This window comes from Carassius gibelio, chromosome B18 (assembly GCF_023724105.1).
Source record: "Carassius gibelio isolate Cgi1373 ecotype wild population from Czech Republic chromosome B18, carGib1.2-hapl.c, whole genome shotgun sequence".
Classification (NCBI taxonomy): Eukaryota; Metazoa; Chordata; class Actinopteri; order Cypriniformes; family Cyprinidae; genus Carassius; species Carassius gibelio.
The window spans coordinates 29,776,399-29,801,243 of record NC_068413.1 but is presented as its reverse complement, the minus strand read 5'-3'; the positions used below and the strand labels follow the sequence as shown (position 1 = coordinate 29,801,243).

At 39.5% G+C, this 24,845-nt stretch overlaps 1 long non-coding RNA gene across 1 annotated transcript; it reads left to right on the top strand.

Annotated features, from left to right (window-relative positions):
* The first annotated feature begins 14,053 nt into the window (after nucleotides 1–14,053).
* LOC127977461 (uncharacterized) lies at nucleotides 14,054–16,524 on the top strand. Its single transcript, XR_008158237.1, has 3 exons — nucleotides 14,054–14,312; nucleotides 15,064–15,174; nucleotides 15,949–16,524. It is a non-coding gene; the product is annotated as an uncharacterized LOC127977461 (long non-coding RNA).
* Nucleotides 16,525–24,845: the final 8,321 nt, after the last annotated feature.

Genomic DNA, 24,845 nt, shown 5'->3' with positions numbered 1-24,845 from the left:
GGGAGGGATTAGGTTAAGTCTATATTGACATTAATGTTGATCCAGGACCATCAAGAGATGTTGATTCAGAACCATCAAAAGATGTTGATCCAGGAACATGTCTTACTTGGCAAAATCACTGCGACCTTATTAGTTACAGTATTTACAACTGGGAAACAGTAAAATGCTTGCTAATGATGTGTTACCGTCATTTAATGTGAACAAACTTGTAGACATTTTGAAATATATCTCTTTATAGTAACTTAAGAATATAAATGGCCAACTGGAGCTGACTCTTTACTTCAAGACAGGTTTCAACACACTGACTGGAGTATGTTTGTTTCACAGGCTGCCTGTGGCTCTCACACGGACATTGATATCTACATCTCCTCTGTACTGGATCACATCAACTCCACCATTGACAGTGTAACAACAGAAAAACAGATAACAACATACCCTAATCAGAAGCCATGGATGAACAAGGAGGTGTGACTTCTGCTGAAAGCCCGCAACACCGCTTTCAGGTCAGACGACGCTCAGGCCTACAGTAAATCCAGGGCTAACCTGAAAAGGGGCATCAAAAAGGCGAAGTACTGCTACAAGTTGAAGGTAGAGGAACACTTTTCCAACTCTGACCCCCGACGCATGTGGCAGGGCATCCAGATTATCAGTGACTACAAGTCAAGCAACTCCACACCAACAGTCACGGACGTCTCCTTCCTTAACGAGCTAAATGACTTTTATGCTCGCTTCAACAGCGACAGCAAGGAGACGGCCACCAAAATCTCAGCCTCTTCAGACCACCAACCTCTCAAACTCACCTCCACAGATGTCCACACTGCACTGAGCCGGATCAACGCATGCAAGGCTGCTGGCCCGGATGGCATTCCTGGACGTGTGCTTAGGGCATGTGCAGAGCAGCTTGCAGGGGTCTTCACAGACATTTTCAACATGTCCCTCATCCAAGCAACTGTGCCTACATGTTTTAAGTCCACATCCATTGTGCCAGTACCAAAACACTCCTCCCCAACGTGCCTCAATGACTATCGCCCCGTAGCACTCATACCCATCATTATGAAGTGCTTCGAGCGACTGGTCCTAGCACACCTCAAAGACTGCCTCCCACCCACACTGGACCCACACCAATTTGCCTACCGCAGAAATAGGAGCACAGAGGATGCAGTATGCACAGTGCTGCACTCTGCACTCACACACCTGGACCATAACAACACGTATGTTAGAATGTTGTTTGTTGACTTCAGTTCAGCATTTAACACCGTCATTCCCTCCAAGCTGACCACAAAACTTGGAGACCTGGACATTAACAGCTCCCTCTGCAACTGGATTATGGACTTTCTGACCAACAGGCCTCAGCATGTTCGGTCAGACGACACCCACTCCACCACCATCACACTTAACACTGGCGTACCACAGGGCTGTGTGCTGAGCCCATTCCTCTACTCCCTTTACACCCACGACTGCAAGCCTGTGCATGGATCCAACTCCATCATTAAGTTTGCAGATGACACCACGGTGATTGGCCTCATCAGTGACAACGATGAGACTGCCTACAGGGAAGAGATACAGCACCTGGCCACATGGTGCGCTGACAATAACCTGCTCCTTAACACCAATAAGACCAAGGAGCTCATTGTGGACTTCAGGAAGAAGAAAGGAAGCACGCATGACCCCATCCACATTAACCGGATGGTTGTTGAACGTGTCTCCAGCTTCAAGTTCCTGGGAACCACCATCTCGGAGGACCTGTCCTGGACTACAAACACCTCCAGCCTCGTCAAAAAGGCTCACCAGCGCCTTTTCTTCCTCAGGACACTGAAGAAGAACCAGTTGTCTTCAACCATCCTGGAAAACTTTTACCGGTGTGCGACCGAGAGCATCCTGACCAGTTGCATCACAGTCTGGTATGGGAACTGCTCAGTGGCTGACCGCAAGGCACTGCAGTGGGTGGTGAAAACTGCCCAGCACATCACAGGGACACCACTTCCTGCTCTTGAGGACATCCAGAAGAAACGCTGTCTACGTCGAGCTCGCAGCATTCTCAAGGACTCCTCTCACCCTGACCACGAACTGTTTAACCTCCTCCCCTCCGGAAGGCGTTTCAGGAGCCTCCGGACAAGGACCACAAGATTCAGGAACAGCTTTTTCCCTAAAGCTGTCTCCTTGCTGAACTCTGCCCTCTGACACCCCTCAACACCCCCCACACCACACATAGACTCCTCCCCCTCTTCAACACTCTGATTTATTTATTTACTCACAACAAGCAAAAAGTAACTTGTTATTACTTGCACTACTGCCTGTTCATCCAGGAACAATGTATAATCCATTTGCACATTGAAATATTTTTTTCTATGCACTTTACTGTCCATTGCAATACTGTAAATTATGTTCATAGTTCTGCCTATAGTGTACATACACTTTTACATAGCCCATCTGTATAGTATGTTCATAGTACACCTATCTGTATATCGTGCTTATAGTATTTAATATCTGTAAATTATGTCCATAATACTTACCTGTATAGTTATTGTACATATTATAGACCTTTATTCTGTACTTACTGCTTATTGCACTTCTGGTTAGATGCTAACTGCATTTCGTTGCCTTGTACCTACATGTGCAGTGACAATAAAGTTGAATCTAATCTAATCTAAATAATAATTATATAAATTATATATTTTTGTTTTTACCAAATGTTAATACATTGATAATGCAAATGCTGTCAAATATAAAATCAGTTTCCACTGCTTGTACTAACATTGTAAAATGAATCAATGACCATTCAAAGTTAAGGAAAAAATAATAATAATTGAACCGGGTGGCAGTGATATGATTCAGTCTTAAGAACATTTACTGCAAGACATGTAGCAAATGCAGCCAGGCATTACTGTACGGAATAACTGTATTGAATTTGACTTCTTAAAGCAAACACACATGGGGGTCCCGCTCAACTCATTTATGGGGTGTAATGAGTTACTAGGCAACCATTACAGAGCTATTTATCAAAGCACAGCAAGCTGGTGTGACAGAAGTACTTTGTTACTGTCATCATACCAGCCGCTCCATAGATTTATGGTATTAGTCTTTACTATATTTTATTGATTGTGCAGATTTGGGTCTTACAAAAGACTCTTTATTGAGCCAGTTATTTAAACTCATTTTAAGTTGTAGGCTTTTTAAAATATAATAGAGAGTTATAGCTAAAATTATGTTCTACAGAGAAATTTAACTTCTATTATACAGATTTGCATTTGTAGAATCATTGTTTGAAGTAGACTGGCACTGTGCTGTAATTCTATCAAATAACATACATAAGTGCATTTTCCAAATGTATTGTTCTATGTAGGGTCACTGGGATGCTGCAGCATATACTGTAGAACAAATAACATTTATTTCAAAAGCCGATAGTGTGGCAATAGTTTATGCCACAAATTCAATCTGTACCTATTTATGTAAATTTTACTTCTGCATTACCTTGTTTCCAAGTGTTGGATCACTATAAACCTCTCAATTGGTGGCCCCTAATATTCAGAGGGCCCAAGTCTCCATTGGCCCAGTCTGTAAGCCTCTCTTGTTTATATGTATAAATCTCGGCAAACTTAGCACAGACTATTGAATGATTAGAGATGGCTCACATGATTGGTCACTCCATGGCAGGGTTAGTGATGGTCAAGTGACATATCTGGCTGAACCACATATATATTTCTTAGAGAAGAAGGTACAACTATCTTCTGACAACTTCCGTTTAGCTTAATATCTTTTAGACAATTTTTCCCACTCCCCAATAATTAAACAGTTGAATTTAACCGCTTTCTAATCCATTCAGCCCATCTCCAGGTCTGGTGGTAGCACTTTTAGCTGCAGCTTAGCATAGATCATTGAATCTGATTAGACCTTAGCATCTTGCTTAAAATATGACCAAAAAGTTTCGAGTGCAGTCGCCGGACTCCGCCCCTTACCTGGACCCTTCCTCCATGAACACTGCCCATCCAACACAAACCCGTGGGATGACGAGGACACCAGATTCCCTGTTGTTGTGGACACTTTTCCCCTTTATCCCCTGTTTAATTAGATTTTTTTCTGTTAATAAAAGCCTCTCCGAGGCCTGGCGCCACACCCACTGTGTCTTTTTTTGTGCTTCTCCCGCCACAGTGGTGGAGAATGCGGACAAGGCGGAGCCTAGACAGTGCAGTTGGGAAACACCTGAAGATGTCACTCCCTCTTGCTTGCAAACGTTCGCGAAAACCCGGACTGGGATGGAGGCACGATAGAGACAGCCTATCAGCCATAAAAGGGGTAAGAGACTTCTCTTTTATTGTAATTTTTTCTCTGTGGTTGGTTGAGGCTGTTGACTAAAGTTTAAAGTTCTCCCTATTGATAAGGTAAATATTATCTGAAGAGACTTCAATTGCTAGCCTGATGCTTTTATGTAGTCCTTTCTAGGTAGTGCTTGTTTTTTTTGTTTTTCTATTGTATTTTTATCTAGACTTATCATCTTTTATGTTATTGAACTATTGTTTTGTATTGTTTTTTGTTGTTGTTGTTGTTGTTTTCTTCTTATGCTCTTGCTTTGTTTCGTTTGTTGTTTGTTTTGTTTTTGTTTGAGTGTTTAGTCTGCATGTCTCATGAGTTAAAATGAGCAGGAGTGGAACTATGTACAAGCCTAGAGTGGCTTCATTCCCTCCTTGCATAGTTTTGTACTTGTACTAAACATGTGCTAAACAAATAAACTAAACTAAACTGACTAAAACCCGGTTTCTCTCACCCTGTTCCGGTGCGCTGCGAGAGGGAGGAATGCCCGGAGAGGAATCCCCACCCTGCCCACTCTGACCGTTTGGAGCCTGGTCGAGGATGGTAGCACTCCCGTGTGGGTGGCACTCTGATGATGGGTATGTCACTTGGGAGGGGGAATGTGATTTCCCTGATAATCATCGGCACCCCGTCCTAAATCGCCACCATTCTCCCGACAGGAGTGGGTGTGTGGGAGTTTTGTTCACTCCTCCGCTCGCTGCAGCCCCCTACTCTTGCATACATTTCAGGTGAGACAAGGTGCATCTCAAACAAGCCTATTTGTGTAATCCATCTGAGGGAATCCCGGGTGACATCATCGACGGGGGTGACGTAGGGACCAGGAAGTCGCACCTGAGTATAAGTCGCATCAGTCCAAAAATACGTCATGATGAGGAAAAAAACATATATAAGTCGCACTGGACTATAAGTCACATTTATTTAGAACCAATAACCAAGAGAAAACATTACCGTCTTAATTAATTAATTAATAAATAATTAATTAATTTTGATAAATAAGTCGCACCTGACTTTAAGGCGCAGGACCAGCCAAACTATGAAAAAAGTTTGACTTATAATCCGCAAAATACGATACCAATGAAAAAATTATTTAATGTACAAAGAGAAAACGATTCCATATAATTATAAAGTATGTTTACAAAACTATAAATCAATAAAGGGACAACCAATATATACAAATATTTACCACTCAAAACAAAAACTAAACAAATCAACCCAAGAGAAAGGGAATGATAGTGACGCCAAAAGAAAGAAAGAAACACACACACAAATAAACTATAATTCTAACTTATTTTAAACCTCTAACCTAACTAAAGAAAGAGAAAAAAAACTCTTCAGTACCAAGTGCTGTATAATTCCCTGCTCTCAACTAATTAAAATTAAACATTCATTCTTCCATTTCTTTTCGATCTCTGCATGGAGATCAGGGAGAAATGGAAGGCTCACCTGAGCTGGAGGGCTATGGTCAGAAAGATAATGCTCGTCGAGGCTGCCTCACGGCGTCACCGTGTACGTAGTCCAACTTTGCTGTGGAGGGATCCATAACCTCTAACAACTCTACATACACTAGGCAGGAGGATTGAGAAGGCTCAGCTTCAGCTTCTGTACCATCCTCAAATATCTCTTGCTTTTCCTGGGTAAAAACCCAGCAGAGCACTAACCTCATTATCAGAAAGTGTTAAAGATATAAGATCATCCTCCCTAGGCTCTCTCTTGTCCACCACTTACGAGCGTGAAAGGGAAAGTCCCTCTCTAAACGACTTCCAGATCCACCTGTAATTCCCACGAGCTCATTCTCCTCCGTGCCTTAGCAGCAGCAGGTCCTGAACCGAGGGAAGCAGATGGCTGCCCTTTTTCTTTTTCTTTTTTCTCGGAAAGAGACACGAACGAGGGCAGAGCTTTTTAATAAAAAAAAAAAAAAAAACACTCACAGTTCACATCACGTGCGTGCTCTTCAATAGTCATCATTATAATTAAAAGGTTATACCCATGCCATGACACCACCTCCACCAAGTTTTTCAGATGAGGTTGTATGCTTAGAATCACTTGCAGTTCCCTTTTTTCTCCACACTTTTGCTTTCCAATCACTTAGACAAAGGTTAATCTTTGTCTCATCGGTCCATCAACTCCAAAACTCTACTGGCTCACATTTGTGAAGAATCTTGTCTTTCTATTTTTGTTGCTGATCAGAGGTTTGCATCTTGCTATGTAGCTGTCACGGTTGGTAAACCATGGTCTTGGGTTTTGCACTATGTGGGTGGAGTTGCACTATGTGTGTGTTTTTAGTCAGCACTGATTGTTTCATGTGGGCGTCTCCGCTAATTCATGATCTCTAGCTGCTACTCATTACCCTTCCCTATATATTGCCCTGTCTGGCGTCTTGTGTTTGTCATAGCGTTGTTTGTCAATCTCAGTGTTTCTTATGTTCTACCGTTATTGTTTTTGTGCTTCTCGTCGTTGGATTGTCCTGTCTCCAGAACCCTGTCCAATCCTCCTCATCCCCGGATCTCACCACCCACCTTCATGGCTTTTCCTCCACAGTTCCTGTGTCACACTCACGGGACCTCCCTGAAGCCCACTTCCGGCCCGAACTTCGTCTTCCAGCATCGGAGAGTTATTCTGGTGAACCAGATTTCTGCAGAACATTCCTAACCAAGTGTTCCATTCAACTTTTCCCTACAGCCTTGCACCTTCGAGATGGAGGAGTCCAAGGTAACATTCACCCTCACCATACTCTCCGCTAGGGCCGCTTTGTTGGTAATGGCGGTCCTCTCTGAGGAGATGAGGAGAGTGTTCGGCCGGGCCACGGCCAACAAGAAAGCCGTCCATCAGCTCAATAGTGGTGGACTATTCATTCAAGTTCCGCACCTTGGCGGCCACGTGCAAGTGGAACGAGGAGGTGCAGGGGGATAGATTCCTGCATGGGTTGGCCGACCGTGTTCATAAGGAGATCTACCTCCTCGAGTTGCCAACCAGTCTCAACGGGCTCATTGACTTGGCGCTCTGCGTCGACGCTCGGATTAACCGCCTGAGAGTGCAGGCCAGTCACACACGCCTTCTCAACATTCCGGAGAGTGGTAACTCGAGTCGAGAGAACATAGTTGGCTCCGTCATCGATCATGAACCCATGCAGGTGGGTAGAGCTTGACTGTCCCGGAAGGAGAGAGAGAGAGACGGAGGTCCCGAGGACTATGTCTATACTGCGGTGGCTTGGGAAATCTACTACCAGAAATCTCCTACTGGAAAAGAGCCAGTCCGGTAGTGAGTTAGAGGCTACTATCGGGTGGGATCTCCGCCGTCAAGTCCTCAGTTACATCGTCTATTCTTCTTCCGGTGAAACTGCGGTGGGGCAACAACACTCAAACCTGTCACACCCTTCTGGATTCTGGAGCCGAAGGTAATTTCATTGACACTGTCCTTGCACATCACCTGAAACTTCCTGTCCTTCCCCTGTCCAGTCAGATCCACGTCAGCGCACTCCATGGCCAAGAACTGCCGGACGTCACCCACACCACTGAACCCATAACTCTTCTCACATATGGCAACCACACCGAAACCCTGCTCCTCATGGACTCCCCTGTGGCAGCCATTGTTTTAGGTCATCCCTGGCTGGTCAAGCACAATCCACGAGTGGATTGGGGTTCCAACACTGTCACCTTGTGGAGTGAAAGTTGTCATGAGTCTTGTCTGGTTTCTGCTTCTCTTGCTGTGTCTGTTTCTGTTTTACAAGAGGAGACCTTAGTTTTGTAAATAGTGCCCGCGAAAAACCTGGACCTGAAGAAAGTGTTCAGTAAGTCCCATGCTGCTTCTCTCCCTCTTCATCGTCCCTATGACTATGCCATATATTTAGTTCCAGGTAAGTCTCTGCTTAAGGGCAATCTTTACTCTCTTTCTATTCCAGAGAGTGAGGAAATGGAGAAATATATTTCTGATTCTTTGGCATCGAGGTTCAGCTGCCCTTCCTCTTCTCCAGTGGGTGAGGGATTATTTTGTGTTGGTAAGAAGGATGGTTCCCTGCCACCTTTTATTGATTACCGGGAGCTGAACAACATCACAGTAAAGAATACCTATCCTATGCCGTTGATGTCTTCAACGTTCGAGAGGTTATAGAGGGAGCATCCGTCTTCACAAAATTGGATTTACCTAACGCTTATCATTTGGTCCGCATCAGGAAGGGGGGTGAATGGAAAACCACCTTTAACACCAGTAGAGGGCACTTTGAATAATTTGTGATGCCGTTCGGGCTCTCCAACTCGCCAGGGGTTGTCCAAGCACTGATGAATGACGTGTTGAGAGACATGGTAGATTAGATTAAATATGTTTACCTGGATGACATACTGTTTTTTTCTTCATCTCTCCAGGAACATGTGCAACACGTCAGACCAGTGCTCCAGAGATTACTTGAGAATGGACTTTTTGTCAAGGTGGAGAAATGCGTATTCCATGCACAGTCTGTTCCCTTCCTAGGGTACATCGTCTCATCTGAGGGAATACGTATGGATCCTGACAAGGTTAAGGCTGTGATAGATTGGCCAAGTCCAGATACCCGTGAGGCCCTTTTTCATCAGTTATCTCCTGCAGAACGTAATTATGAAATTGGTAACAGAGAATTGTTGGCCATAAAATTAGCCTTAGAGGAGTGCCGTCACTGGTTGGAGGGGTCGGGGGTAATTTCATCATGTGGACCGATCATAAGAACCTAGAATACATTAGAATTGCCAAAAGACTCAATTCCAGGTAGACTCGGTGTGCACTTTTTTTCGGTCATTTAGATTTTTCTCGTACCGCCCGGGTTCCAAAAACGTCAAACCCGATACCTTGTCACGTCTTTTTGATCCTTCCGAATGCCCGGTGACTCCTGAGTGCATTTTACCTGAGAATATAGTAGTTTCAACACTCGTATGAGAGGTCAAATCGAAGGTCAAGATGTTTTAGAAGGGGTAACGCCTGGGTGCCCACCGAATCGATTGTTTGTGCCAGAGGAGTTATGGTCCGACGTTATTCAGTGGGGTAACTGCTCTAATGTAGCTTGTCATCCAGGGATAAGCCACACCAAGTGCTTAGTAAAGCAATGATTCTGCTGGCCACTGATGGCTCGCAACGTTCACGATTTTGTTTTGGCTTGCTCAGTTTGCACCAGTGGTAAGTCATCTAACCGACCTCCAGATGGGCTTCTTCAGCTGCTGTCTGTCCCTTTGAGACCCTGGTCCCACATCGCACTAGATTTTGACACCGCCCTCCCCCCCTCTAATGGCATGACGGTCGTTTTGACCGTAGTGGACCAATTCTCGAAGGCGGCACATTTCATTCCCTTGCCCAAATAACCTTCAGCCAAGGAGACAGCGGTCACTGTTATCGATCACGTCTTCCAGTTACATGGCCTCCTGGTAGACGTGATTTCTGACAGGGGATCCCAATTTGTATCCAAATTTTGGAAAGAGTTTTGTAAGTTGTTAGGAGCGACAGTTAGTCTGTCTTCGGGTTATCACCCTCAGAGCAACGGGTAGTCTGAGCGAGCCAACCAAGATTTAGAGAGAACGTTGCGATGTTTAGTCTCCAAGAATCCTTCTTCCTGGGGCCAACAACTCTCTATGGTTGAGTACGCTCATAACTCGTTACCAGCGTCAGCCACGAGCCTCTCTCCATTTAAGTGTAGCAAAGGTTACCAGCCACCTGTTTTTCCTATTCTGGAATCTGAAGTCGTGTTCCCCTCCACTCACCACTAACCCGCCCACCCTGTTACCCCACCACCGCAACTCGTAGATGGGGAGCCCACCTATTCGGTTAATCTATGTTTTTCCTAGTCTGGAATCTGAAGTCGCAGGATGCAGAAGCAATGGATATAACTGATAAGACACATTCCCTGCTTTTAATATCTGAAAAATGAATGCAACAGGACACAGCTGAACACTTAAAAAGACCTGTGAGGCAACTGTTCTAATTCTCAGATCAGATAGGGAGATGAAACTCTAAAAGTGCTGATCTTCTTAGCTGGTAAAACATCTTGGTGTTGAATCACTTAATAATAAAAAGTGACATTCTGTAGTTTTGTCTCATATTGTCTTTTAATCGTATTTACAGATTTATTGACTCCACAGCAAACAGAACAATTTTGTCTTTACTGTTCCAATACTTATGGAGGGCACTGTTTTATATCTTATGATATTTTTTTATTATTATTATTATTATTATTGACACCTATTCCTTAGTCTTCAAGGATGGAACACGTTACTGAAAATATTAATTAAATTCAATTCAATGCAAGTTTATTTGTATAGCGCTTTTTACAATACAAATTGTTACAAAGAAACTTTCACAGAAAATTATATTTCTACAATATTTAGTAATAGCTTAACATGTTTCATAGCTTGGCAATGTTTCTAAGATGGAAGAATGCAGTTTTTGTAACATGGGAAATATGATTTTCAAAAGACAAGTTGCTGTCTAATATAACACCCAGATTTTTGACTGTAGAAGAAGTAACAGTACATCTGTCTAGTTGCAGATTGTAATCTACAAGTTTCTATGTAGGGTTTTTTGGTCCAATAATTAATATATCTGTCTTATCCTAATTTAATTGGAGAAAATTATTGGTCATCCAATCTTTTATATTTTTAACACACTCTGTTAGCTTATATAATTTAGAGGTTTCATCTGGTCTCGTTGAGATATATAGCTGAGTATCATCAGCATAACACTGGAAGCTAATTACGTGTTTTCTAATTATATTACAGGGGGGCAACATGTATATTGAAAATAGAAGGGGACCTAGGATGGATCCTTGTGGCACTCCATATTTTACTGATGATAAATGAGATGACTCCCCATTTAAGTAAACAAAATGGTAGCGATCGGACAGGTAGGATCTAAGCCATCTTAGAGCCTGCCCTTGAATACCTGTATAGTTTTGTAATCGATCTTTGAGTATGTCATGATATACAAATATACAGATATACAGGTGTCAAACGCTGCGCTAAGATCAAGTAAAACTAGAAAATGAGATGCAGCCTTGATCTGACGCAAGAAGCAGGTCATTTGTTATTTTAACAAGTGCAGTTTCTGTGCTATGGTGGGGCCTGAAACCTGACTGAAATTCTTCATACAGATAATTTTTGTGCAGGAAGGTGGTCAATTGAGCAGACACAACTTTTTCTAAAATTATAGACATAAATGGAAGATTTGAAATAGGCCTATAATTTGCCAATTTACTAGGATCTAGTTTTGGTTTCTTAATAAGAGGCTTAATAACCGCCAGCTTGAATGGTTTTGGGACGTGACCTAAACGACGAGTTAATAATATTAAGAAGTGGTTCTTCGGCTACAGGTAACAACTCTTTCAGTAATTTAGTGGGTACAGGATCTAATAAACATTTTGTTGGTTTAGATACAGTGATACGTTTATTTAGCTCTTCCTGTCCTATATTTGTAAAGCACTTCAGTTTATCTTTGGGTGCGATGAATGAAACTGAAGTGTTAGACGCTGTAGAATCTACATTCGCTATTGTATTTCTAATGTTATCTATTTTATCAGTGACGAAATTCATAAAGTCATTACTATTTAACGTTGGTGTAATATTTGAATCAGGTGGCTTCTGGTAATTTGTTAATTTAGCCACTGTGCTAAATAAAAACCTTGGATTGTTTTGGTTATTTTCTATGAGTTTGTGGATATGCTCTGCCCTAGCAGTTTTTAGAGCCTACAAACGATACAAGGAAATGGTCTGTAATATCATCACATTGAGGTACGATATCTATAGCAGTAAGATCGACTCCATGCGATATAATTAAATCTAGTGTATGATTTAAACGATGAGTGGTCCCGGTGACATTTTGCTTGACTCCAAAAGGGTTTATTAGGTCAGTAAACGCAAGTCCTGATGCATCATATGTATTATCAACGTGAATATTAAACTCTCCCATGATTAGCGCCTTTTCAACTGTAACCAGAAGGTCTGAGAGGAAATCTGCAAATTCTTTTAGGAATTCTGTATATGGCCCTGATGGTCTATACACAGTAGCCAGAGCAAGATATACATTAGATTTCTTTTGCATGTCTGACAATGTAACATTGTAGAATACAATAGAGGATATATTCACACGTTATATAAATGGAAACGATGGTGTTTGAAATGTATTTTTAAGATAAAAATAGTCGATAAAAAGAATATAGTGATGGAGCTCAAACGCAGTACGGGCACCAACAACAGGGTATAAAGATATATTAATGCAGTATAAAGAAAAGAAATCACTTACAAACCCAAAAGCAAATAATAACAAACATTCAAACATAAATCACACATCCTTCCAGTTAAACTGTCGATCAATAATCACACTGCCTGTGGCAATGTCATATCCTGAAACAGTACATCACAGACATCATGCCATGAATGTGCATATAATCCATTTACAGGAGGCAGTTAAATATGAGTAGACACAATTAATTTGGTCTGCTGTCATTGAAAAACTGCTGTAACTGTGTTGTAAAATTACTAAATGTATATATATATATATATATATATATATATATATATATATATATATATATACAAGGTCCTTGATTATGATTGGCGATATGATATATGATTTTTTTCACAAAAGGTTATTTGTGGCAAAAGTTTCTTCAGATTATAAAAGGCAAGAGAGAAATGGCTCTCTAAAGAACATTTGACTGTATTGTTATGTGTGGATAAAAAAAAGGTTCTTCTATGGCATCGCTGTGAAGAACCCTTACCAAGAGTATATACTTTATTTGACTTCCTTGGTGGTGTCATGGTTTTTTTTTATTATTATTATTTTTCTTTCTTTCTTTTTTTTGCATTTGCATTTGCATTTTGCATTTATACATCAAGCACTGTGAAGCCTGCATCTAAAGGTAATTTAAGTGAAGGAAATTAGAGAGTGAGGGCTGGATAGCATTTTAACAAGCAAAAAATAAATAATGGAAGTCTTTGTTCTCAACTGCCTCATATTAAGGCCTTGTGAGAAAATACTCCATCTAATTACAAACCACATTTTAACAACAACCAATTGATCTTTAGTAATGAGAAAAGAATTAAAGATTTTGAAAATGAAATCCCCATAATGTGTGAAAAGAATCCTAAGAGTGGCCATGCTGAGCAAGAAATTAAACTTGTTACTAGCACAGGAGGTTAAGGGCTTGAGGACTGTTTATGTAATGCTATCAGTCTTGTCATCCATGGCTTCCAGAATGTGTAGTCATATTCAGTAATTAGTCATATATTAGTCATGTTCAATCGGGGGAATAGTTCAATATAAATTTCAGTGATAGTAAAAAAAAAAGTTTTATTTTATTAAGACATTATTTAATCTGCACTCAAAATAATAATGCTATTTGCAAAAGTATCAAAATGCTATTATCCACTCAGATTGATTGCAATAATAATAATAATAATAATAATAATAATAATAATAATAATAATAATATCATCATCATCATCATTTAGCTAAATTTAAATAAACAACCATTCCACAAACAACCAGTTTTTTTATGGCAACTAAATTTGTTTATTTAAATGTAGCTAAAATAAATTGATTGTAAACACCTTAAAAGAGAAATAGTAAATTCAGTTATTTTATTTGTATTTATGTATTTTTATTATTTTTTGCAGTTTGTTTAACAGAAATATATATATATGTGTGTGTGTGTGTGTGTGTGTGTGTGTGTGTGTGTGTGTGTGTGTGTGTGTGTGTGTGTGTGTGTGTGTGTGTGTGTGTGTGTGTGTGTAGCCAAGTAAAGAAATTTAACAAAACTTAACGTTGAGCATAAATTGGTTGCGGGTCCTTTAAGAAACTGTGTTTGCAACACTTGCTTTGAGGCACTCCCGCATGTATCGCATGTGAACGTTTTTCAGAGTGAGCAGAGCAACATAAGCAAACGGGTGCTCGGGTTTGGTGCCATTATCTTGATTTTGGCAAGGACGTTTATGGATTTGCATGTGTGAGGTGGATCGGGTTTGATCACGTTTTGGGACACGTGCAAAGACTGGGTATGTACAGTGAATGTTACTGAAGTTTTATTTTCCTTATTTAAAGCCAGTGTATTTTCCTGTCGTTGAAGCTCCTGTTTACATGGAATGTTGGAATTCATGTTAGCAACAATTATGAGTGTACTTAAAACATACCATACTTTGATAAAATTATTAGAATGTATTAAAAGATTGTGTTTTTGGTACTCATGTATTTCATGAAAACGGTGGAGTTTACTGGTAGGCTAATGTGTTGTTATTCAATATTAGGCTCTACCGTATTTCATTTTATTTTATTTTACTCCCTTTAATTTCACTCAAGGGCGATTCAGAAATACAAAAATTTCCTATATTTGTACTGTGAACTTTTAAAGTTTGAGACTATTTCTTGACTGTATTTCTCACATTTTGAAATCCGTGCTTGATCTTTTGTTTTTGTCAAATAAGCACAACAGAGTCCTAAGATTTACTTTATTTTATTGATTGTTTTTCATCAGTACTTACTCCCATCGATCGCTGTCCTTCGGAGAGGCAGCTGTCAGAATAAAACCCATAAAATATACTTTTTTTGTATTGTGTGGCGTTTCCTTATAACCCATAGGCCACATATGTATTTTTGTCTATTTATGTATGATGTGAAATTGCATAGGCAATACAGTGAAGAATTAATAAATAAATTTTAAATGGATTGCATTTATATAGCACTTTCAACAGTCCAAGCCATTACAATTTGCCTCACATTCACCCATTCACACACCGACTGTGGTGTCAGCCATTCAAGGTGCCATCCAGCTCGTCGGGAGCAGCTGAGGTTAGGTGTCTTACTCAAGGACACTTCGACACTTGGTCAGATGGAGCGGGGGATTGAACCACCAACCTTCCGGTTTGTAGTCAACCTACATGAACCACTGAGCCACTGCCGACCCAATAATAAAAAATAAATAAATAAATAATAATCTGCTGGGGAACCTGGGAAAAGCAGCTTAGGCCCAATCCCAATTCTATTTTATTTCATATATTTATGCCAAAAAAGTTTGGATTTATGTGTATTTTTTTTTGCTGTAGCAGCCATGTTTCCGAGATAATTCATACCCCTTCGTTTGAAGTGTGGTCCCGAAAAATCTTCGTTTGAAGGGCTATCTGGCCCTACCTCTTCCCTTCCCCTCCAACCAAAAGAGAATCGAGAAACCCCTTCACGTGAATGCGCGAAATGGAGGGGTAGGGGAAAGGGGAAGGGCTAAAGTGTAGAATTGGGATTGGGCCTTATAAATGGAAAACAGAGTAAAACAAACTTGTAGTTGGCAGCTGATTAGTTCTGATTTTCTCACAGTTGAGGAGTAGCCAACATAATGTTTTAATGAAAATTAACAAAGTTGTTAATACAGCTTGACTACTTTGATGATACTTAAATGTTTTTAAATAATACAAATTACATTTGTTATTTGTCAAATGTTTTAAAATAGTATTTGCATTTCAAATAGACATCTGAAATACTGTCCATCCCAGATTGTAGACAATGTACAGTGGTTGTCAGGATCATGGACGTTTTGTCTGTTTTGCCCGTTTCTGTTCCTGTGTTCCCTTATTTGGTCATGTTCCTGTCCTCGTTTAGTTTAATTACTCATTCAGTGTGCCTTTTTTTGTTAATTATTCCTAGCATTTAAGTTCCTGGCTGCATCTGAAAACTGAAAAATGCTGCCTTTGGAGGACGCATTCCAAGAAAGGAAGGCATCAAAGCACGTCCAAATTTAATGTTAGCTTCAGTTTCTGTCTCCTGAAATGTCTTCATCTGGCTCATTTTTGAAGGCCTTTGATATTTCACAATCCAGTCCCTTCTGTTCTTTGAAAGTTAAGCCAAAAATTAAAGATGGCATCTGAAAGTTGCAGTCTGTGGTATTTTTTTGTGTGTAAATGTATGTTTTTATCAACATTTTCCACTTTATTTCTAGAGAGAAATTAATATTGCAGTAATTAAATATCCACTTAGTTATCACCAAAGCTCTCGGTTTTGCTGAAGTTCGTTTAACTACTCTGCCTCAGAAACCTGTCCAAAATCAGTTTCATGAGGTGCCTTCGTGCAAAAATGCTGCCTATAAATTATTTGTCTGATATGGCAGCGAGATAGCAAGTTACCCGCCTAAGTTTTTGGTCCCTGTCTGTGTGTTTCTCCTGTTGGATTTACTTTGTATGTACGTGCCATTTCTTGTTCCTGTGTTCAGAGAATTAAAAGACCGTTGATTGACCATGTATGTGTAACAGTGGTTTACTTTGGCCCTCAGAATATGGTTAAACTACAAAAGTTTGCTGATAAAGGACAATACCTAAACATTTACTAAAACATTGTATGTCCTCTTTTGATTTCAACATGCCACCTCTTTTCTGTGTCCTTTTGTTTTTCTACTTTGGCTCTTTACTCTTTTGTGTGTCTTTCCGGAGATGGGAAGAGAAAAGCAGCCACGCATAGAATTGGCTCATGGAAAAGCTACTCTAATATCACAATAAAAGAGACATATTTATATATTTGCTTTCCTAAGAAATTGTATTACACAAAGAGCTTTTCCAACAGTAAGAGCTTGTCCGTTCCATCTACTGTATATAGTGCACTTGTAACCTCTCTTTTCTAAAATCTTCCCTGTAATGTGGCTAAACCAGATAGGCTCATAAATCTTTTGTGAGAATTTGGCCTCAATGCACTTTTAAACCCATACTTTCCCTAGGAAGAGCTCCTCCTGTGAACTGATGTGCTTTTATATCACAAATTAAGTTTTACTGCATGTGTCTGTAGCACATATCTGCAGTCCAACAAACGTTTGTTGTAGTACTGTAATCAAAATTTTACCAGTTATCTATTAAAGAGCAGCACACAGTTCATAGCAATAAATGATGCTGCTTTGAAGCTAGAAGGTTCCTTTTTGAACTTGTTTTTCTCATATGATGGATACTACTCTTTGAGAAAAAAAAAATATATATATATATAGCACAGTAAAATCATGGTCATCAAACCACTTGGAGGTTGGCACTGTGGGCAGGTGTTAAAGTCCTGCTGCAAAATGAAATCAGCATCTCCATGAAGCTTGTCAGCAGATGGAAGCATAAAGTGCTCCAAAATCTCCTGGTCGATGCCTACATTGACTTTGGCCTTGATAAAACACAATGGACCAAAACCAGCAGATGTCACAGCTCCCAAAATCATCACTGACATCGGAAACTTTACACTTGACCTTGGATTCTGTGCCTCTCCAGTCGTTCTCCAGACACCATACCTTGATTTCCAAATGAAATGCTAAATCTACTTTCATCTGAAAAGAAGACTTTGGACCACTGAGAAACAGTCCAGTTATTTTTCTCCATACCCCAGGTGAAATGGTGAGTTTTTTCTGGTTCAGGAGTGGCTTGGTTCTAGGAATGTGACAACTGTAGCCCTTTTCCTGAAGATGTCTGAGTGTGGTGACTCTTAATGTGCTGACTCCGGCTTCAGTCCACTCCTTGTGAAGCTCTCCCAAGATCTTGAATCAGCTTTTCCGGACAATCTTCCGGAAATGCTATGGTCATCCCTGTTTCTTGTGCACCTTTTCCTATCACACTTTTTCCTTACAGTTAACTTTATATGAATATATTTTGATACAGCACTCTGTGAACAGCCAGCGAGCCCTTTCAGTAATGACCTTCTGTTGCTTACCCTCCTTGTGGAGGGTTTTGATGATTGTCTTCTAGACAACTGTCAAATCAGTAGTCTTTTGCATAATTGTGGTTGCATGTTCTAAACTAGCCCAAGAGGTAACCAGTATTTATACTCAAAACGAATTTTTATTATTATTATTATTTTTTTTTTTTTATATATATTGATTTTCCCTAAGCTATAAGTTGTAACCATCAGAAAAAAAAGAAAGAAAAAAAAAAAAACCTCTTGAAATATTTGAAATTTTACTGCAAAATCTTGAGATCCCATTTTGGGATAGGGAGAACGCAATGAGAAGGTTCACTTGGGGGAGCTTTGTATAGATCACCTTAGTTTCATATGTCACCTTCATTTGCTATGCTGACAAATTTTCCTAAGTGAAGCCTTGGTTAGGCCTACATAATGTTATGTGCTACAAGGAGGGGGTGAAATCAGTGTGGTTCATGTCAGGTGTAACAGAAATGAGTCGAACCAGACAAATTAAAGAGTCTATCAAAGCGATGTTTGAAACACGAGAGCCGAATTCCTCAGGAAGTCATAAATCAGTTCTAGTGCCACAAGAACCAAGCAAGATGACCAACCAACTTGTTCACACAACAGCTTCAACATTAACACCACTAGAACAATTATTTACAATTTCAATTTAAAGAAGTGAAATTTGGTGCCAAATGTATAGTTCGTAATTGAAATGCCACGCTGGACATCACATGGAAACCCATGAGTTAAACACTTCCATTGACTTCCCCCCACCTAGCAGAACCAGACTGAAATTCCTAAGGGGGGGGAAGGGCTTTAAACCTCTGTCTTCACAGAAAAGTCTTTGTCATGAGAATGGCAAAGAAACTGCTTTTGTACATATATATGGACCAGAATGAACTCAAAAAGACTCATAAATGAATCAGTCCATCGCATCACTCCATATTAATTTGTGTAACCCACACATTTGACTATCATGTTATAATCACTTATTGTGTATGTTTTTTTTTTTAATAACCATGGCACAGCTTAACGATTTATAATTGTGTTTGGTATGTGTGTGATCGAATCTTCTTGCTTGAATTAGCCCTGACAATAATTTATTTGTCCCATGTATCGTATTCGTGTTATAGGAATCATGTCCAAAATTAGACCCTGCAAGGCTCAAATAAATTCAAATTTCGGACCACATGTTTGGTAAGACAAACAAATGATTTATGATACCCCTGAGCCGAGACAATATCTGATTGGTCAAGACAACATTTGGGGTGTGGCCAACAGGCCAGTTTAAAAACTGAGGAAATCGTAAAATTTTAGCTTTTAGTCGGCTTTTAGTCTCTGCTATTAGTCATGCCTGCTTTTAGCTTTTAGCTTGTAGCTTTGCTACCTAGCTTTAGCTTTTAGCTTCTAGCCATGCTGTTTAGTCATCATTGTTCTTTGAGCGAGGTTCTGCGTGCTTCAGCCTGCACACCTGCTGCTACTTAGCCACGATGAGAAGGAACGCAACCTAGTCTCGTCAAACTTTATTTCTTCTATTTTCCGTTTGAGAGTTTCGTGTTCTGAGTTAAGTTTTGTAACGTCGAGTCTCTGACGCCTGACCTCGGGTGCCCATTCAACTTCAACCAGCGCACACGACTCTGCACTTTCAGCCAACGCCCATCAACCACGGGCTTCCCAAGACTTCACTTCAGCCACTACTGAACTTCCAGCCAATCAGCGACACTGGGATACCCCTTTCAACGGGAGTCCCTTTCACAGGAAACGAAGGCAATGTATTCCCAGATATTTGTTGTGTTGGTGTATCTAATATAATTTTAGTCACATTGAGGAACTCAATGCGAGGACTAATTACGTGATTGATGGTTGTTCATGTCTATGCAATTTAACATATTGCTGTAAACTTGGGATTCCATATTTCCATTCTCTCAAACTCATCTTTCCCTAACTTTCGATCTTCCTGCAACTTGTGTGAATGTGTGAGTGCGTGCGTTTATGTGTTAGATTAGTTTATATGTCTTAGATTTATCTAATAAAACCTTATTCATATAATTGAAAAGAGAAGTATCTTGTGTTTTGTGCTTACAAGTTAATGGGCCCTATTTAATCGATCTGAAACGCAAGTGTCAAAGCGCGAAGCGCAAGTAAGTTTGTGGGCGGGTCTCGGCGCTGTTGCTATTTTCCCGGCGGGATAAATGGCTCTTGCGCCCGGTGCAAATCTAAAATGGGTGGGTCTGAAGTAGCTTCATTATTCATAGGTGTGGTTTGGGCGTAACGTGAAATAAACCAATCAGAGCGTCATCCAACATTCCCTTTAAAAGCAGGTGCGCAAGTTCCATTATGGATTGCTATTATTATGGCGTATTTACCAGGCGCACGCCAGGAGCGGTTCACAGCCGAGGAGACTGATGTTCTTGTAAAAGCAATGAAAGACAGAGAAATTGTGTTGTATGGGGATGGGAGAAACCCACCCAAAATAGCGTCGGTTAAACAGGCGTGGGAGGAAATAGCCACAACTGTTTCATCGATTTTTTTTCCTGGTTCTTGACGGACAAACCAATTTGTCAGATGTCCTTATATACATATATGTCTTGCCACTATTGGGCAAACAGGTCTGATCCTTAATTACTACAATTAGCCTGAATAATTTGTAAGCAAGATTTATGCCTATTTTTTCACATATTCGTGGCACACCACAATGATTTCCGTCATCTCATGTGTTAATATTTTTTTAGTGTAACAATTTATGAATCTTAATAAAAATCTGTGTAGATTATATGAGCAAAGTGTATGCGCGTTGTGCACGCTATATACATTAAGGTCAAGCATGCGCCCTTAAAATAGCATAATGAACAGCGCGCAACGCGCCACTGACTTTAGACTAGGTTTTTTCTGGTCAGTGGCGCAATTGCTTAATGGAACAGCAAAATAGCACCAGGGATTGTTTGCGCCGGAACACGCCTCTTTTTTTGCGCTGATCCGCCCAGGGAGCGCAAGTTCATTCACTAGTTTAGCGACGTGCCTCTGTGGAGGGAAAAGCGCGCTTTGCGCGGGTGCAAAATAGGAATGACACATGCGTCGGTGTACAAAGTCAATTGCGCTGGGTGCAAGATAGGGCCCATAGTCTTAAACTGCCAATCTAGTTACTGTGCTAATTGATAGTGTTTCTCTATAGTTTGGATATTAGTATCCAGCGCAGATTTTATGTTAAACGGCTCGTTCACTGAAACGCAGGGCGCCTAAGTGACCAGCCGTGAAACAGTGATTCTGTTCAAATTCCCTTTAAAATCTTAAATGATTCCCTTTGAGCTAAATTGACCTGTTTCCCTTACACAGGTTTAAATAGCAATCAAAACAAATATAATTACAGCTATTGTACTTGATTATCATAAACAAATCCTTCAGCTTGAGCTTGAAACAACCATAATTAGACACTTCAGCAAAAGCAAGATGTTATAGATTTTTACAAAATCTAAATTATAGAGTGTTATGTTTTTCAGAGTATTGCTATGTGGTGACTGAGTAGCTCTGACTGGATATTAGGATTTTGCTACTGAGTTCAGTTGCTAGATAAGTTTTGAACATAATAAAATTAGTCAGTAAAAACGAAAAGTGAAGGAAAATAACAAACTAGGCAATAGACAATTTTAAGCCATTATTATTAATGTGAGCATAAACAATGCATGATGGGTGTCTGCGTAAGCAATGCTTTCCTGGATTCAGGTAGCACTTTATTTTACAGTCCTGTTCCTCATGTACATACTATGTACTTATTATAGTAATTAGAATAACTATGTAATAACTAACCCTGAACTACCCCTAAACATGACCCTACCCCGTGTAGTTACCCTGTATTACCAGAACTTTCTTAGATAAATACACTGTAAGTACACTATAAATACGTGCAAGTACACATACTGTAAAATAAAGTGCAACCAGAGATATATATATACACACACACACACACACACACACACATACACAGACACACGCACACACACAGTCATATGCAGAGTATTCTAGCTTGTTGTAGTCTGCTCATTGACAATGTTTTGGTCATTTTTTTGTTTGTTTTTTACAAGATTCATATTCCATGTTTGGTTTCTAAAACACTGTAGACAGGCCACAATTCACTAACAATTCTCCTCTAAATGTTTTTCTATTTTCTCCCACAAACACACACACACACACACACAAACATATTGTAACCCCACTAGAAGGTCTTATCAGATGCTAGAAATTCTTGACTGAATAACAAGTGCAGAACATGATACACAATGGTAAACTGGGCTATTTCCCTTTTGAAGTATGAAAAGATTTGATTTAATCTGCTCAGATGTGCTGTCCTCAGATATGGCATTGTTTGTGTCATTGTTACAAATGTCTTTTGTCCCTGTAAATGAAAGGACAAAACAGTTTAATGACAAAAGCAGTGAGACCACAGAGCGAATGCAATCTCACGCTGGTAATGAGAAGCAAAAATTAACATTTAATCATAATTAATCAAATAATGCTGGATGACAACAGTTTAATTCAACAATAATTTTTTTTAATCTTTTTATCTGAAATGTAACTTGACCAGTGCAACTGTGACAGATGACACAGTGATAAATCAATAAGTGTGTATGTTTTTATTTATTTTTATTATTATTTTTTACAAAGTGTCTTTAAGCCCCGACACAGTAAGATTGCTGTTTTTCCTATGAGTATGTTTTTCCTATGAGTATGTTTACATCTCCCTTGGCAACTGATATTTTAATGCATTAAAATCTGCACTCGACTTGACACGAGCGCTTTGAAGCCGATCAATTTGAAATCTATAAAAAAAAAACGGTTGCCTTCCTTTTTCTTTTCATCTTGACAGTTTTGGGGACAATTTTTGAAGACCTACCAGATGCATTATTATCATCAGTTGCCATAAAACACCATTATCGATTTCAACAAATTAGTTATTTTATAACCCAATGCATTGGGTTAAAATAACCCAACATTAGGCAGATGCTATAGTAACACACCATTGGGTTATCTATTGGTTCATTTTTAACCCAATATAAGAGTAATACAGTTGTTCTGTCAGTAGAAAACTAATAAAAAGTAAATATGGTTGAAGTGCAACAAAAGAAACTCTAATCATTGGTGACTAAATAAAATTGAATGAATATAACACTAGGTAAACAGTCAGAATGCATCAAAATACGGTGTCGATGAACACACATGAAGACAACAAAGATGAAGATAAACAGTCCTTAATAAATCCACTGATAAGTAATCCACATTAAGGAAAGCTGCATGGAGACACATATCTGACCAGACGAAACAAACTCAAAGTAAACAGAAATAACTTAAGTACATCGCAAAATAAGGGATTAATGGTTATATCAATTAAACACAGGTGAACTAAGTAATCAAAGGGAGACAGAAACTAGTTCACTACTGAACTAAGGCTTTGTTCCATTTTTTTTTTTTTTTTTTTTGTATGTCCTTCTCTCGCAATCTTCCCTCTCTCTCGTTTACTTGGATGTCATTAATTACATTTCATGAGTGCAGACTACTGACATTACCCTTGCAATGGGCTGAATTGGAATGTCCTAAGCCCTTGATCATTTAGAATCTGCAATGGAGTTGGTTTAAAGCTTACATGTTTTTCCTTATGAATTTGTTTGGTGCACCATTCTATACGTATATAGGTATGCTTGGGCTGTTATAAATGCAAATAATAATAATAATAATAATAATAACAATAATAATTTATATATTGTAGAGTTGTTTGGGGTGGGGATAAATTAAATGCAATCTGTGATGGCATCACAATCATGTTGCATTGTGGTCTGTGGAGTGGCCTGAAGTGTGCATATGAAGCAGATTCGGTCCCTCTGTTAAAATCGAGGGTTGAGGGTCTGTCCATATAAACTTCCCTCTTTCAATTCCCGAAGTGGAACGCACTTCAAAATGTCAGAGTGGATTCCCCAGAGGGGAAGTGTTTAGGGAAGTTCACAAGTGCGTGTCTAAAAATAGAGTGGAATGCAGCCCAAAACAATGCAGGAGAACAGATAAATTAGGTTTATACTGGTGACAATTGCCAAACAGCTATAATAAAAAATAATAATAAAAATTACAAATAAATAAATAAATAAATAGTTTCTTATTTTATTTACCCACAATTATTAATAGTTAGCAAATTCAGCAGTTATTTTATTTATTTTTATTGTCAGAGACTTTTCGTAATATTGAATTGTTATAAAGTACACATATAGATTTTTTTTTGTATTATTTTAGAATTATAATGTTTATGTAAAAGTAACTGTTATCATTATTGGTGTAAATGGTCCTTTACACCAAACCTAGTATTACAATAATTTGTATACATTGGTGATTTCCAACATATGAAATTTAATTTGTACAAGATAAAAATGTCACCATGAAGATACAACCTAATCCTTAGGCTGGCGTGAACAGATCTATGAAAATATAATGTTCCCTTCTCTTTACTGTCAGGACCCAGTAGGTCCACAGAGTGAGCACCCCTTCTGGCTTCAGTAACTCTTTCTCCAGATGCAACCCAGGAGATTTTAGCTTTTGTTTGTGTCCAGATGATAGCAGATGGCAAATAATAATCCCTTGACCCTTATTTAAATCAATATTGGTTATGAAAAATGCTGCACCTTCCACCTCTCCAGTGTTACCAAGACGGATAGCAAAATGTGCAATACAGCTAACATGCTCCAGGTGCACTGTTTTCTTCATGTCTTTATTTCTCTTATCTTTACTGCCTAAGCTTTAACCCTTTTCCTATGCCAATTGTATGCTTGTGTATGTGTACATTAGACTAGTTTAAGGTTTTATGTAGTTAAAGTTCCTTTTCAGGAACTCGAGCTGCGTCGAGCGCTTTGGGGAACGTCCAT